At 48.8% G+C, this 13705-nt stretch overlaps 1 protein-coding gene across 10 annotated transcripts in view; it reads left to right on the top strand.

Annotated features, from left to right (window-relative positions):
* EPB41L1 (erythrocyte membrane protein band 4.1 like 1) overlaps window positions 1-13705 on the top strand; it is a 152970-nt gene that overhangs the window by 11240 nt on the left and 128025 nt on the right. For all 10 annotated transcript variants that reach the window (XM_073309827.1, XM_073309832.1, XM_073309831.1 and 7 more), the window contains exon 2: window positions 3019-3075. The gene's annotated coding sequence lies outside the window, so the exon portion shown is untranslated. The remainder of the gene's footprint in view (window positions 1-3018; window positions 3076-13705) is intronic.

The following is a 13705-nucleotide window of genomic DNA, read 5'->3' on the forward strand; positions in this document are numbered from 1 at the left end:
TAGTCTGATTGGTGATGAATTTGGGTCTCCACATCTTAATTCTCCTGACCTCTCAAGCAAGAAACCAAGGGTTGGGTCCTCTCAAGATATTTGGGTGTGGGATGGCAGGCCCTCTGGGGTAGTGGGGGAGGAGGGACAGGATGGTACAAAACTGCCCAGCAGGGAGGTAGGGTCCAGTTTTGAAGAGAGCTCAGCTCTGCCTTAGAAATCCAGTGTTGTCCTGCGTTTCCAATAGCGTGCACCTCCTCCAAGCACAGACAGGAGCCAGAGGTCCCATTAGAAGTGCTCCACCCAGATGCTTTCTCATGTAAACATAGTGAGGCTGTTGTTGCACGTTATCCCTTTTGATGTTGGATGCAAACGCTATCTGTCCGGCCCTTTTTAAGAGGTTTCTCATTTAAATCAGTGAGGATCATCTGCATCCAGCAGCAGAGAAGCAGTCGGGGAAATATTTATTTAAAAAATAAAAAAAGGGGGGATGGTGCTTGCTGTCCAGGGAGTAGCGCATTGATCTTTTTACTGGAACCAGGAGTTCAAATCCCAGTTCAGGTCACCACTGATAATGAGGTTGATGAGCTCTAAGCCTCGTCCCTGATGTTCACTTCACTAACACCCAAGCAGCTGAGTGCAGAGGGCAGTGTGTGCTTGCAGAGGTCTAATAACAGGAGTAGCTGGGCTGGCTGTGGGTCAGGCTGTCACCATGTCTGCAGAGCCCCACTAGGGAGCATCGTGCTCTGGCTGGATGAAGTCAGTGGTATTCGCTCCACAGACTGGCTCCTGAAGGTAGCTGGTGTAACTGCCCAGGCATCCTGAGCCAGTGGTTATCCAAGGTACCGAACTGCCTCTCGCAATCATTCATGCCCTCAGGAGGCTGAAGGGACTGGATGGCTAGTACAGTGGGTGCGCTGGCCAAGCTAGCATCAGGCCTCTTCAGACCACTCGCTCCCCAAAACTGCAGATGCACTGGTGATAATGTAGCATAAGCCTCGGGGGGTGGGGCGGGGAGGTTCTCTTAGAGCACAGCTAGACGACGGAGCAGCGTAAACGCCTGAGCCTTCTCCACTCTATGGCTACCGGTCATGGGAATTATGGGTTTGAAAAAATCCTAGCGTATAAAACCGTCCTGATTTTCCCCCCCTCTGGCCCAAGCCCCCGCCTTACTCTAGATGGAAGCTGGTGCCATTCTGCTGGGCTCCTGATTGCACAGGAGTTGAACTGACACAGAAGTGGAGAAAGGCCTGGGTCACTATTGTCTGAGTTCTGTAGTTCAGGTGGAGTTCTCACTCCCGGTCCAGTCCCTTCTCTTTCTGTTGCTCAGATGTTGCTGGGGAAGGTTACACTGGGGGACTGAGACTTTCCAGGCTTTTCCTTAGCCCATCTGTGAATTTCTCTCCTTGGAAGCTTGAGTAAAACTCTCTCAGCTTTTTTGCGTTATTTTTTGTTCTGCATGGAGCCCCATATCCATAGTCAACTGTGTCCCAACACATGTTAAGCCCTGCCTCTGCTGGCGGTGCTGTCTTCTGATGGGTCATTGACGTGGGGGGAGGAAGGATTCATCCTCTCTTACTGAATGTGCCACGTGTGGTTTTTGGAGGGTAGGCACCAGACAATCCATGCCTGAATGGGACTGAAACGTGGCCGTGCGGTGGCAGCCAGAATGTTGCCGATGACATTTCCATGGGGCTGTATTTGGTGGGACCCTGACTGCATCACACCAGAAGGCAGACAGCAGGCCAAATTCTGCTCTGTTGCATCCAGTATACACCCACTGATTTCAGTGAAGTAACTGTGGATTTATACTGATGATACCGGGCTAAAGTCTGCTCTCAGTCAGTCTGCGAGGTGGTTGTTAAAGTGTATGGCATACATTGGATGCAGTTAAATGGTCTCATTAAATTAAAATGAAACTTGGAGCTGGTGCAGCTTAGGTCGTGGGGGTCAGATTTTTCAAGGGGGCTCCCATTAGTACACATGCTTCTGTTTGTGGGCTCTGTGCATATGAATGGCACTTTGCGTGGCCGGAGCAATGGATTATGTGCCATCCTACCTGATCTGCATTAGTGCCTTGCATGTGAGTCTACTCACAAATTTTACCCATGTATGTGTTGGAGGCCCATTGGAAAATTAACCCTTTATTGTAAAAGATCTTTCTTGTGCAAAAGTAGGAGCTATCCCAGCTCTTCTGTAGCATTCCCAAGATGGGCCTCATAAGCTTCTCTCCAGTCTTACTCAGAGCCTGTAATGTGAACATCCCGATTTTGTTCTGGTGTGTCATACAATTACATGGATGCAAGTGCTCCTCAGACCTTGCAGATCTTTGTCTTCCATAAAATGTAGTCATTTTTTGGAGAAGACCACTCTAAAAACCGCTCATGCTGTTATGGAACTTGTTTGTTTTGTGAGTGCATTTCATATCAAACATGCTCAGTTCTCCAGTAAACTACCAGTCCTGCAGACCTCCCTTTGACATCTGTGAGTCCAGCTGGGTTCTTTGTTGCTCATGCATTATCATTTAGAATAAAAACTGCAGACCAAATGTTGTCCTCAGCAACACCTGGGCAACTCTGTTGTCTTCAGTGGGGTTGTACAGGTGAAACTGAGGGTTATAAGACAATGGCACTGCACAGATGGCTATGAAATTAGAACTTGGTTAATGATTCACTGTGCAAGCCAGGAAAGTATCCAGTTCACTTTCTCCCAGCAGTGTTGGTTCTGCAGGGCTGCCTGCAGTAAAGGCGGGCTTTTATCACTCAGATTAGCAGTTCTGTTTCTGAATACACAGGGAGCAGACCTGCTCAGTTAGAAGGTGCTGTTTCATCTATACCTGTTTCAGAGTAGAGTGCGCATAAATGAACCAATTCTTATAGAATTGAATACAGTGCTCAAATCACTAAGACACCAGTGAGCTCAAGATAAAATGAGCGATGCTCATTTCATGTCACTTCACAGCATCCATGATTTTGATCATTTTTGAGAAGACCCTTCGGATAATTTTTTTTTACTCTCTCTCTCTCCCAGGTTCTGAACGGTGCCTGAACAGAAGTTAAAGAGCCAGGAGTTGCCATCGGAGACAGGGTGAGTCTGTCTTTGTTGTTCGTGACCGTTGAGTCTCTTTCTTTAGCCAAAGGCAACATGTACATTCACGCTTTTAGGAGCAAGCAGGTTTTCGGTGGTGCGAAGGGATCCAAATCCTGATTAGGGCCTTATGGGTGCTACTGCAGTGTGAATAATAATGGGTCCTGATGATAAATGACTAGATCTCCAAAACCCACAGGAAGGGAGTACTGGAAATAGAGGTGCAGAATGCTATGGGTCAAATGCAAAGCTCAGAAATGGTGCTTTTTAAGGTTCTTTGTGTGCTTTTATTCACGTTTAGCTATCAACTTGAAAATGGGCTGATTCTTGTGGATGAGGCTATTTTGAAGCTCTGCATTTAAAAACAAACAGAAATTCAAACTATCTTTCTGTGTTTTCAGTGCAAAATTTTGCACAAAGTGAAATTTAGGAAGGCAAAATCGGTGCAGATCAGCAAAAATGTGGCATTAAATTCTGTGAAATGAAACCTTGTCTTTGATTGTTGAGCTGCTTGGAATGTGGATTCCCTGATTTCGGGTCAGGCTGTGTAAGCATGGTTTAGCTCGACCTCTAGTTTTATGTTTATTCTAGGAATGCTGACTGTGCTCTGGGATTGGGAACGGAGCGAGGGAACGAATGTAGAAACCCTCTCTGTTAAATCACAGGGGTGCCTGAAATGTTCAACCCACAGGTGATGAGGTGCTTGCGGCTGGTTGTTGGGTTATTGCGCCTCTTTGTGGATAGCTGCGCAGTTCCCCTTTCTGTTCTAGTGTAATGAATGTATTGTTCTGAGCAGGAACCCTAGCATCACCCAGGGACTCGGAGAGTGAATTCACTCTCTATGTGGCCAGTTTGGGAGGGTTCTTTATGCTGGTGGAACATGGTGAGGATGTTATTGCAACCCCGTGTGACGAGATACAGGTGAGGTGAGGTAGAGATGGGGAGGGGACGGTATGTTCCCAGTCATGTGCCATTCTCAGCCTGTGATTAAATTAGGAGCTTTGAATGCCTCTCCCCCACCCTCTAGAGAAAACAACTCTTTGGAATACTCATCCCTTCAAGTCTTTGGACAGCATGCAGCCTTTGGTGGGTCCCCCACCAATCCAGTGCACCAATCCAATGCCATCTTACAGCTTTCCCTGCCAATCCAGACTGACCTATATTGAGCTGAGGCAGTGTGACTCTGTGGGGTGCAGCTGTGCCCCATGGGCAGCTCCCTCTCTCAGGAGCCTGCAGGCAGGGTTTGAACTGCGTGCTCCCGAGGTGCAGGGCTTGTTCACTGCACATGGGGCCGTAGACGCAGCGTTGTCAGAGCAAATTCCTACTGGGCACGTGACCCAGGCGGGAGAATCCATGTCTTTGAGGAGAACTGTAAGTGGGTCACTGTCATTGATTAAAGTGTAAAGCAAGCATGCCCCTCAGGGCTGTGGATTTTTCTCTCTCTCTCTCTGAGCCAAGGCCGCCTGTAAAGTTTTATGAGAAATTTCTGCTCAGTAATTCCAAGCAGCTCATCCTTCAGGAGGTCTGCGTGTGCATCTGTAATAGTTCAGTACTGGTTGGCAGCTCTTTCTGCCACATGGGGTGCAGTATGTCTGTCTGGCCTGTGCAGCAGGCACCTGTGACGGGGGCACGAGGGGGATATACAGAAGAGGTGGAGAATGGGAGAGACTACAAAGAGATGTGCTGAGTCTCATTCAGTCCTTCTCTGTGTTAGGGAGGTGGCATGGCTCAGTGGCGGGATCAGGCTGGGAATCAGAGGCTCTAGGTTCTATTCCCAGCTCTGACACGGATTTGCTATGTGGCCTGTATGTGCCTCAGTTTCCCTTTTATTGATGTGGATCATGCTTGCTGACCTCTGCTCTGAGGTCTCCAGGTGAAAAGGCCTATGCTGAAAGGCCATGCTTTGAACTTGCACATGTTACAGCTGACAAGGGAGAAGTGGTTTTTGATACAGGAGGTCATACCAGATGATCACAATGGTCCCTTCTGGCTTTGGAATCTGTGAATGGGGAGCTCTGTGGTTGCTAGCAATAGGTGATGTGCCTCATCTCCCGTAAGTGAATTTTCTGGAAAGGTACTCGGAAGGTGGAGCTGGGTATAGAAAGAGAGACCCAGATGGACGGACGTGGTGGGGACAGAAAACAGATGTACACTGGGACCGGTACCCCCAAATCGCGCTCTCACTCACTGATTTGGCTCCACAGGGGTTGGCAGCATGGGGGTGGATCCCATGTGTAGATGGGTTTTCTGCTGCCACCATCGTGTGGGTCAGGCCTGCTCTGAGTGGGATTGGGCCAATGGCTCTGGAAGCCCCACATGGCCTATCTGCACCAGGCTCTTGAAGGTGCTAACACTGGGGGAGCTGAGCCATTGTGGGCAAGAGAGGGACATTTCCCTAGTGTAGCTGTCTCCATAGTGCTCTCTCTGGCTTTCTTTGGTCCACTTTTCTCACATACGCCAGGTGTAACAAGCCCATGAGACTTGCTTATAACACACAGGAATTGTAAGCCCCCTCCCCTGTGTGTGTGTGTGTGTGTGTGACTTTTCTCCCCTGCCCCTGTGTGTATGTGTGTCTTTCTTCCTCCCTCCTGCATATGTCTCCCTCTCTGCTCCCATGTTGTCTCCTACTTGTTCTGCATGGTGTAATTTCTTTTGGTGCATATTCATATATCCCCGTGACAAGTCCCAGAATGCACTGCACTTTCTCTTTCCTCCTCCCCCCACCAAACACTGCATAGCTGAGCATGTTTAAGCTTTGGGAAGGTTACAGGGAAGTTGTCCCAGTAGAAGACTAGTAAAAATCAGCTGGAATGAAGAGAGACTTTGATCAGCTTTCTGGCTGACAAATGAGAGCTGTGAGACTCTGATTCTTAACCCTGTCTTTCCCAGCAGACTTAGGAAACTGTCCAGGGCTGTATACAGCCTGCTTAATTTCCCCAGGGACTGTTGTCAGTGGAAATGTGATACATATTCCTCACCTCTTTTGCTTCAGTCTTCACTAAAATAGTAAATTGTGATTAAATATTTAACACAATAAATATTAACAACAAGGGGGAAAGAACACAAGCCAAAATAGGGGAGGAACAGATTAAAGAATATTGAGATAAGTTAGATGTGTTCAAGTTGGCAGGACCTGATGAAAGTCATCCTAGGGTACTTAAGAAACTTGCTGAAGAAACCTTGGAACTGTTAACGATTATCTCTGAGAACTCCTGGTGAATGGGTGAGGTCCCAGGGGATTGGAGAAAGGTACTATGTTTGCCTATCTTTCAAAAGGGGAACAAAGAGGACCTGGGGATTTATAGACTGGTCAGCCTCACTTGAATACCTGGAAAGACACTGGGACAAATGATTAAGCAATCAGTTTGTAAGCACCTAGAGGATAAGGAATAGCCGGCATGGAGAACAAATCATATCAAACAAACCCAATTTCCTTCTTTGACAGGGTTAATGATCTAGTGGATAGGGAGGAAGCAGTAGACATGATATAGCTTGATTTTTACTAAGGGTTTTGACACAGTCCCACGTGATATTTTCATAAGCAAATTAGGGAGGTGTGGTCCAAATTAAATTACTATAAGGTGGGTGCACAACTGGGAGGGTGTATCTAATGGGGTCCCATAGGGGTCTGTCCCGGCTCTGGTTCTAGTCAATAATTTCATTAACAACTTGGATAATGGGTTGGAGAGTATGTTTATATAATTTGTGGATGACACCAAGGTGGGGAGGGGTTGCAGGCACTTGGGAGGACAGGATTAGAATTCAAAATGACCGTGGCAAATTGGAGAATTGGTCTGAATTCAACAAGATTAAATTCAGTAAAGACGAGGGCAAAGTACTTCACTTAAGAAGGAAAAATCAAACGCACATGTAAAAAATGGGGAATAGCTGGCTGGGCAGTAGTGCGGCTGAAAAGGATCTGGGGTGGGGTTATAGTGGATCACACATTGGATACGAGTCAACAGTGTGAATAATACCACTCTGGGGTGTATTAACAGGAATGTTATATGTAAGATACAAGAGGCAGTTGTCCCATTGCAATCAATGTTGGTGACGCCTCAGCTGGAGTAATGTATCCAGTTCTGGGCGTTACACTTTAGGAAAGATATGGACAAACTCGAGAGAGTCCAGAGGAGAGCAACCAAAATGATAAAAGGGTTAGAAAACATGACCTGTGAGGAAAGGTTTTAAAATAATTGGGCATGTTTAGTGTTGAGAGAAGACCACTGAGGCGGGACCTGATAACAGTCTTCAAATACATTAAGGGCTGTTATAAACAGGATGGGGGTCAGTTGTTCTCCATGTCCACTGAAGGTAGGACAAGAAGCAATGGGCTTAATCTGCAGTGAGGGAGATGTAGGTTAGATATTCGGAAAAGCTGTCTGACTTTAAGACTAGTTAAGCTCTGGGAATAGGCTTTCAGAGGAGGTTGTGGAATCCCCATCATTGGAGGGTTTTAAGAGCAGGTTGGACAAACACCTCTCAGGGATGGTCTAGGTTTACATGGTCCTGCCTCAGCACAGGGAGCTGGACTAGATGATCTTTGGAGCTCCCTTCCAGCCCTACAATTCTGTGATTGTATGTAGGGGTCCCCATGTGGTCCAAATCCTGCTCAGGTTGGCTTTCTCGCCTGTTTACAAAAGCATGTGCTAACCACAAGCACCTCCCCAAATGAATCTCTCTATGGAGACAGTTGAGAAACAGCCCCCTCCCTGCATGGAGTGTGGAGGACCCTGAGGTGTAGTGACTCCCGTGGCAGGGTGTTCGAGAAGAGAGATGGGGCAGAACGAGGCCTAGGGTGTAGGAGCTAGTGGGGTGGCTCCTGGGTGGTCATGTTTGGCCCTGTTTTGGCCATGTTTGTTCCATGTACTGCCCTTACTCGTGAGTTATAAAACCATGCTGAAGCATGATATTCTCATCACTTGTGGCTTATTTGATTTGTTACTGTAACATGACAGGGTCTCGGGTGCTAGGCACTGTACAAACACCAGACAAAAAGACGGTCCCTGTCAAGGAACTTACAATCTAAGTATAAGACTTTCGAAACATCCAATCATAGATTCCAAAGCTGGAAGAGACCACTGTGATCATCTTGTCTGGCCTCCTGTATAACACGGGCCAGCGACCTGCCCCTAAATAATTCCCAGAGCAGAGCTTTTAGGAAAACAGCCCCTCTTGACGACAAGCAACTACAGATGGGTACAGACTGACTGACAGGGAGCACAAGGAAACGGTGAGATAGCATTGATCACCGTGATGGGTGGTGGTCAGAGTCCAGCAGCAGCCTCGCTGTGGTCAAGGTTTTTATAGGCATCATGGTGCAGGGGAGTTCAGAGGAGGGGTTTGAAGCAGGATAGGGAGCTAGTTTTGCAGATGTTTACCTGGAGCTCCTCTCAGGTGTGAGGGGCAGCATGGGAGAAAGCAGGAATTTGCTTGTTTGAAAATGTAATAAGTGGGTGATGGAGGCATCATGGACCAGTCCATTGGCCTAAAGCTCCACCTGCTATTTCAGCTGTATGGAGCATTCCTCTTCACTTCCTGTCCCAAACTCCTCTCTCCCATTGCTGGAAGAGGCTAAAGGGCGAGTATGTTCCTCAGGGGAGGGGGAATCAATTCCCTGGGCAGAGCCTTCTGAGATCCTTGGGGATGGAACACACAGTGCCCATGTGAGATCACGGCTGGATTCAGCCCTGCTGTTATACCATGGGCAGCAGTAGTACTGTTACCCTGCCGCATGGGAGATCCCGGCCCAGCGTTCTTGTTGTTTGGCTTATTCTCGTGCTCTTGCTTCACATCATCATCATGACACTCAAAGGGTTTTTGGTGGGTGTATAGCGTCTGTGCCAATGCGTCTCTTTCAGTACGTGGCATTTCTCTCCACTGCTGCCTTTCAGCTGTAAAGCTAAACTACAGTCGGACATGCAAATAAATACCCGGCTAAAACTCCTGCTGGCTTCTATCTACTCCACCAGCATTGTGCTACCAGTGGGAATACTTTGAGGGCCACATCTCGGCTCTACCCTCACCGTGCGCAAGTGCATGAGTGCTGAAGGGCAGCAAAGCCACTGCAGTTCCTCTGTGTGACTCAAACCCTCTCTCTCTCTCACGTGCATGGTGTGCTTGCATGTTGGTGGACAGACAGCTGCTGTATTTTCAACAGTTTTGATCTGTTGATGCTTAAACTGCAGAAGTGGGAACGCTGCAGCATCTTTAGCTGGACACAGAAACTTTTAACATTAGATATCCCAGTGTATTGTGAGAATAATGCAAATCTTTAGACTCCCGTAAAAAACCCAAAACCTGGCAGATTAAATTATTTTTCATGCAACTGGCAAATTCATAAAAAAACCCAGCCAGGCTGGTCAAATATCATCCAGGTGGTAACCCTGCTGCAAATACCTGAGCAGTTTTACTTACGTGAATCATCACACAGAGTTCAACAGGATGACTCCCATGAGTAAAGTTAAGATTATGTGGTCTGCAGGATCAGACCCTGGCGTAGACCCTGGTTGCTCTCCCATCCCTGCTCCAGCTGATGTTCTTGGTGAATGCTACCGCAGTGCAAGCAGGGTGGCACTTGGGTGCTGTCCATTTTGTTCTCCAATTAGTAAGATGCTCTCAGCGGCACCTCGAGACACAAATGCGGTGATAGTTTCAAGAGAACACACACGTTAAAACAGACCTAATTTGACACCCATCAACTCAAGGGAGCTCTGAGAAAACCGCCACAACACGCACTGCACCATAGTGTTCTGGGATCACAGCTGTGGGAGAAGCACAGAGCCCTGAGGGCCTGCGCTCAGGTCTGGGCAGGTCGTGTGTCTTTTCATTCACCTTTCACTGGGTGGGGTTTCTGTCAGGGTGAGGTGTATGTGTGTATGTGTTTGTGGGTGGGTGGGTGTGTGCGTGCTAATGATCTGGGGAAGTTGTAATCCTGTTTAAGAAAGATCTCCGTGCCTTTGTATAAGGCGCAGAGCAATGTTCCTATCTTGGCAGGTTTATTAGCATACAGATGAGCTGGTTATCTGTCTCTGAGTTCGTTCTACAGCTGCTGCACGGCCAATATAATATCCTATCATCGCATGAATATCATGTAGGGCTTGCTATTGCATCCGTATATCACAAGGCCCAGAGATAAAGGGAAGGACTGGGTCTCCTTGGCAGAGTTTCTCTAAGGTGATGGTTATGTTCGATTGAGGATGCTGCCTGTGAGGTTACACGGGACGTTATTTTAGTCTGCAAGGCACCTGTGTGCGTGGCATGTCAAATTTCGTAACACAGCTGTTCCCAGGCTGTGGCCCGAAGACCGCCATTGGCCTGTGGAACGCTTGCTGGCTGTAACATGGGACTGTCTACATCCCAGAGCATAAACTTGGGGATGCAAAGCAGAATCCTTTATGATAGTGGAAAAAAAAATCACAACAATAAAATAAAAACCAAATAAAAGACAGGGGAAAACCAGGCACACCGCATTCTTCTAAACTGGGTTCCCATGCCCCCTTTACTGCAGTTCCTGTAGGTGTTTCCTCCACTACTGCCTGTCCCACTGGCATTCCTCTAACACTCTGATGTTTATATCATGGAGATGGCTCCCAGCCTGCTTTGCTTTTAAAGGGATATCGCCTTTTCACACTGGTGGCTCATACTAGCTTTCCTCCTCCTCTCCAGCTGCTATGTCCCATTGCAAGACAGCTACAACCACATTACATACTTTCCTAATCTTTTCCATGTGAGAGACTGTTGGGGTTGTCACAGTGGTGTCACATGACCTGAACCAGGGAGAGGAGCTGGCCAGGGCAATTGCCAAGGGGAGGGAGAAAACTCAGTAATGTTTTGTGATCCAGATTGTCTGAAGCACCCCTTTCCCATGCTTTCCTCCCACTTCCCCTCAATCCCAGCCATCCTGCTTGTCAGACATTCCCTGGGTCCTTAGAGAGGCCTAATCATACTGAGCAACTGTATATCGTGCCGTCTGGCTCAGCCTGCTCCTGAGAGGCTGTGTCCTCAGCCTTCTAAGGCTGTTGCTCCGCTGGTCCAAGCTCCGCAGAAGCAACTCCACGACTAAAGTAGACAGTACTTGATAGTGCCATAGGCGGGGGGGAGGTGAGAATGGTCCAGGGGCAAGGGTGCTTATCTGGAACTTGGGAGACCTGGGTTCAATTTCCTGTTCTGCCACAAACTTCCTGTGTGGCCTTGGGCAACTCACTTAGTTGCTCTGTGCCTCAATTTCCCTATTTCACAGAGGTGTTAAAGATTGAGATACTTAGATGCTATGGGAATGAGGGCCAGATAAGTATATCTAAGAGAAATGATTATTTCCTGTTATATTTTATTCATGCACAGGAAATCAGTCTTTCAAATGTTTGCCCACTGGCCTTCAGAGATATCATAGGAGTGGAGTAGGATTGGGTCATCCTGATGTCCTGGCCAAATTACAGCACATATTATATTCTGCGTCCCTAAAATTCCCCTCTAATTCCCATTGAATCCAATATTCTTCACTCTAAACGATTACATGGTGTCGCTGTGTCCTGTCAAACAGCTGCTGAGCCCCACCCCAGGGGTGACTGCATTCCGCTGGGGATTAGAATGGTTCCTAGGTGTGATTCAGAAAGGGCTTTGGGATGAGGGGGGCTGTCTACGACATTTTTTTCATAAGCTCTTCTCTCTGAGGCCTTGCTCTAATGCTGGGCTGAGTGTGACCAATAGCTAATAAACATCAGCCCTTCTCTGTCCCTGGAAATGTTAGTCCCAGGTTTGCCAAGGGGCCAGTTGCTCTGCGATTTCCTTGACCCCACTCTAGAGTGCGTCTGCCTCCAACTGTGGTTATTAAAGTTTAGCTCTTGCCCAAACACAGACTGACTAGATTTCAGATAGGGTTGTCATCTTTCTACTCGTACAAAACCGAACACCCTTGCCCCGCTCCTGCCCCTTCTCTGAGGGCTCCCCCGCTCACTCCATCTCCCCCCTCCCTCTGTCGCTTGCTCTCCCCACCCTCAGTCATTTGTTCATTTGCACTGGACTGGGGTAGGGGGTTGGGGTGCGGTAGGGGGTGAGGGCTCCAGCTGGGGGTACAGGCTCTGGGATGGGGCCAGAAATGAGGAATATAGGGTATAGGAGGGGGCTCTGGACTGAGGCAGGGGGTTGGGGTGTGGGAGGGGGCCTGGGCTCTGGGCTGGGGGTGCAGGATCTGGTGTGGGGCCGGGGATGAGGGATTTGGAGTACAGGAGGGGGCTCTGGGCTGGGGCAGGGGGTTAGTGTTTGGGGGTGCATGAGGGGCTCTGGCTGGGGAGCGGGCTCTGGGGTGGGGCTGAGGATGAGGGGTTGGGGATATAGGAGGGTGCTCCAGGCTGGGACTGAGGGGTTTGGAGGGTGGGAGGGGGATCAGGGCTGGGGCAGGAGGTTGGGGCATGGGAGAGGATTTGGGGTGCAGGCTCCAGGCAGCGCTTACCTCAAGCAGCTCCTGGAAGCAGCAGCATGTCCCCCCTCCAGCTTCTACACGGAGGTGCAGCCAGGTGGCTCTGCGTGCTGTCCCCTCTGCAGGAACTGCCCCTGCAGCTTCCTGCTAATGGGTTCCTGGCTAATGGGAGCTGCGGGGGTTCCTACACTTAGGAGCCGGAGGAGGGACATGGTGTGCTTATGGAGCCATGGCAGGCATGGAGCCTGCCTTAGCCCCGCTGCGCTGCCAACCGGACTTTTAATGGCCTGGTCAGCAGTGCTGACTGGAGCCACCAGGGTCCCTTTTCGACTGGGTGTTCCGACCCAAGCATTTGAATTGACCCAAACAAAAGCCCAGTGAGCTCCTGATAGGCCCTGCCTTAGCTCTCTTTTTCCTTCGGACCCAGCCCTGCTTCCTTGATGCAGTCAAAGCTGCCTGTTGTTTTCCGCCTGCACTAGCAGAAGCTCAGAAGGCGCCGACTGGTGCGGACGGGTGATCCAGTGGTGTTGGCTGGGCCCTATGCAGGGTAGCTTCTGCAGGTGTGAACTCCATTCCTCCCTGCTCTGCCTCTCTGGGGGATGGGCTGCTGAAATCTCCATCAGGGTGGAGGGGATAATCCAGTGCCTCACAAACAGCAGCCAAAAACTGAAAAACTACAAGTGGTCAAGCAGAATGTTAAGTTTTAGTGAAAACTTGCCCCAGCCTAGTCGCAAAAGACCGCACATGGCCATTTGGTGGGGGGAAAAACATTTTTCATTAGAAAAAAATGTCAAATGAAAAATTTCAAGCAGCTCTAATTGTCACAGCTGATAGCTCCCGGTCGTGACACATTGGTGGAGTAATCTGGGGTTGTCTGGACAACTTTGTGTACGAGACCATGTGGATTTCAGTGGTATAATGTTGTTCCTTTTGAAAACTTTGCATTATGAGACTGGCCAATCAGCATAAGAAGTGCCACCTATTGAACTGCCTCCATTGCTCCTGCAGCACCTACCTGCTCCTGGGAAGTCTCCGGTCTAAGTACCAACCTGGCCTGACCCTGCTTAGCTTGTGAGACCTGGCAGGACTACAGTACAAGGTGCTATGGCTGCAAACGCACAAAGCAAGCAGTTGCATTTGATTTCTCTTGTTGTATAAAGAACAGAGAGACTGATCGCTCTGGCTGGGCCCAGGTGGTAAAGGCAGATGCTG

Source organism: Lepidochelys kempii, chromosome 13 (genome assembly GCF_965140265.1).
Source record: "Lepidochelys kempii isolate rLepKem1 chromosome 13, rLepKem1.hap2, whole genome shotgun sequence".
NCBI lineage: Eukaryota > Metazoa > Chordata > Testudines > Cheloniidae > Lepidochelys > Lepidochelys kempii.